Genomic DNA, 3,037 nt, shown 5'->3' with positions numbered 1-3,037 from the left:
TGTTCCTTGCTAAGCCGAGATCTCAACTGATGAAAGAACACCAAACCAGCCTGAGTGTTGTTCTTGATGCTAAGCATGAGCACGGACAAGGGCCCCGTGCTGAACTCCTCCTCCTTCCCATGCTGCCACAACATGAAGAGAGAAGCAACGACCTTGTCAGTAGATGTCATGAGAAAGCATGTGGCTCTAAGTTGTGGGAGTTGTCTACCTCCGCCATCTGCTCGACGACTGGCTGATGGAGCAAAGACCGGAGATGTACACATGGAACAAATCAAATCCATCTGAACCATACCTTTTTCCGCTTTCCACCAGCCCGGGGAAATTTTCTGTTATCAAACAACATCAGGAAGTTTACAACCTGAGACCGAAAAAACGTGCCATGCTAAGCCGTAAAACGCTACCTGCTCTAATCGTCATGCCAAAATAGAAACAAGCACACAAAGTAGTAGTATTCCGTCAAACAGAACAAAACGAAGTAGCTACATGCTAAAGGAGAGGAGGTTGCCGGGTACTCACAGCGGCGCGGAGTTGTAGCTGTTGTCGCTGTCACACTGGTGGCCTTGGAGCCATGCCGCGGCACGGCCGGCGCCATCCTCGTCTCTCCGACGGTACCAGAGACGGGGATGGGCGCTGCGTCCGGGTCAGGACCCAGCTCTCATCCAGCAACAGCCACCGCCGCGTGTAGATACATACGCAGAACTTCACCCAATAAATACTGCAAGACTCACTTTATTTATTCTAATGCTCCAGCATGAACATGTGCAGACCTTCAAGTAGTGACCTTCCTGCAGGAAAAATTATAGCAAAGTAAATAACTAAATATGTTATCATACTTAGCATCAACTCTATTCCTTCTTAAAGTAAATCCTATGCAATCTTGAAAATCTTGTAGATGCTTCAAAATTTGTGCGCCAAAGGTCAATCCAGTACAAATTTTGCTGAATTTACCAATAGAGTATGTGACAGAATGCACTACATTGCAGGTTTTAAGAATACATTTATCTGCACAAATGTCTAGCCATGAATACAATTATCTTCCAACTTATAATATCTAGCCAATGAATTCAATTATCTGCACAAATTAACAAAATGGCAGAGAGATGTACCATATTTGAGCTTGAGCTAAGCTCCTTAATAGTATCACATAAGCATCCACCAAGCACTCCTCATAACCAAACCAGAGTCCCCGCCATTCCTTAATTTCCTCTATGAGGTTTGGCAATTAGGAAACGAGTGAGCCATGAAAATCACTCACGATAAGAAACACATCACATTAAGGAGAAATAAGGAAGAGCTCATGGAAAGAAGAAATAGAGAGGAGGAAGGTTCACCTGAAGGAAGGCGATGGCGGCAACTGCCCACATGGCTCAGTCTCCTTGTCCATCTCTGCGGCCCGCGTGTGGAGGGGTAAGGACGTACACGGCGCCGTGGACTGCTGCTCCTCCTCCTCCTCCTCGTCCTTGTGCACGGCCCAGCGACGAGGGGACGGCGTCGCAAACGGCTTGAAGGCAAGGATGACAGCGTCGCCCATCTCTGTTTCTCCTGCGCAGAGAGGTGAGGACGATGGCGCCGTATGTGGCTTGGCCTTCGTACAGCCGTGGCCCTCCTGCCACGCCGGTGACGAAGAGAGTAAGAGCATAATTGGTTTGCTGCCAAAAATTGGCATGCTAATGTTTGGCATTGTGCCAAATGTTGGCTACTACTTGGTTGATTCTTGCATATCTCACATAAATTTGCCAATTGTTGGTAAGTTTTGGTTTTACCAAAATTTGGCAATGCCAACATTTGGCAAGCCAAATATTGGCAGCAAACCAATTATGCTCTAAGCACGAGCAGGAGGGACGGGGTGGCGGCGGCAGAGATTGGGGAAACGAGAGCGCTTTCGCGTGGTTGGGTTGCCTTCGTGGTGAAGATAAGGGAAGAACTTACCTCGGGGAGGTGTTGCCTGGGGTAGACGAGCGCTACAATTCAGGAGGAGAGAAGTGTTAGGAAATAATTAATTAAATTAATTATTATTTAATAATCACTGCTACATGTCGGTTCCACAGTTTGGTAACCGCTCCCTGTAAACCGCCTTGTACTGGGGTATATATACCCAATCTTCAATCAATGAGAATATCCTTTCCATCATTTGCTCTCCCTCTCTCGTTTCGCTCTAAACAAGAAGGAAGCAATTGACAAATCCTTTTTGTCTCCTAGTCAGTCCGACGTGGACGTTGAGCGCCCCTTGCGCGACTCTTATTGGGTTCAATTGGCAAATCCTTTTTTGTCTCCTAGTCAGTCCGACGTTGACGTCGCCAGGGAACTCCCCTTGCGCGACTCTTATTGGGTTCAATGAGGGATCCCCCACTCGAACGTTCCCGTTTAAAAGACCGCCCCCACCAGCTGAGCCCTTTCCTAGCCCACCTGCAGGGAGAGAGAGAGAGAGAGAGAGAGAGAGAGAGAGAGAGAGAGAGAATTTACAATGATTTGTTCAACAAATTTGGCTTGTTCCAGAAATAATTGACCATGGTCCAAAAAAATAAATTTGCCATGGTACCAAAAATAATTTTTTTCATGGCCACAAATTTAAAGTTTCCATGATAAAGAACAAAAACATTTTACCATGGATTTTTTGCCGTGGTTCAAAAAAATTAAATTTACACTGGTTAAAAAAATATTGACATGGTTTTTTTTTTGAGAAAAAATTTGCCATGGTTCATAAAGTATATTTGCCATCATCCATAAAGTTCCATGGTCCGTGTATATTTGCCATGGTGCAAAGAAAGAAAGTTGCCAAGTGTGTGGAACGAAATTCATATAGTTGCCATGTGAGCATTAAAATATTTTCTAAATTTGCCATGTTTTGAAGAAAAAACATGTTTTGAAATTGCCATGAGATCATTAGAAAAAAAATCATGATACGCCATGACTGGAGAACCAAATATTTTCTTAGAAGTTTGAAATAGCAAATATTTCCAATGCGGACTTTGTAAGGAGATGCACTGGTTACCTCTAAGTTTCAGAGTAGGAATGAAATTGGTGGTACACTTACTAA

General features: G+C 44.6%; 1 long non-coding RNA gene across 1 annotated transcript; it reads right to left on the bottom strand.

Moving 5' to 3' along the window:
* Positions 1-581: 581 nt before the first annotated feature.
* LOC119348142 lies at positions 582-1,560 on the bottom strand. The gene is made up of 3 exons (XR_005168751.1): positions 1,332-1,560; positions 1,107-1,206; positions 582-785 (listed from the first exon to the last, which is right to left on the bottom strand). It is a non-coding gene; the product is annotated as an uncharacterized LOC119348142 (long non-coding RNA).
* Positions 1,561-3,037: the final 1,477 nt, after the last annotated feature.

This window comes from Triticum dicoccoides, unplaced genomic scaffold, assembly GCF_002162155.2.
Source record: "Triticum dicoccoides isolate Atlit2015 ecotype Zavitan unplaced genomic scaffold, WEW_v2.0 scaffold86798, whole genome shotgun sequence".
Lineage (NCBI taxonomy): Eukaryota > Viridiplantae > Streptophyta > Magnoliopsida > Poales > Poaceae > Triticum > Triticum dicoccoides.
Note: the sequence above shows the minus strand (reverse complement) of the source record. Positions and strands in the feature narration are given on the sequence as shown.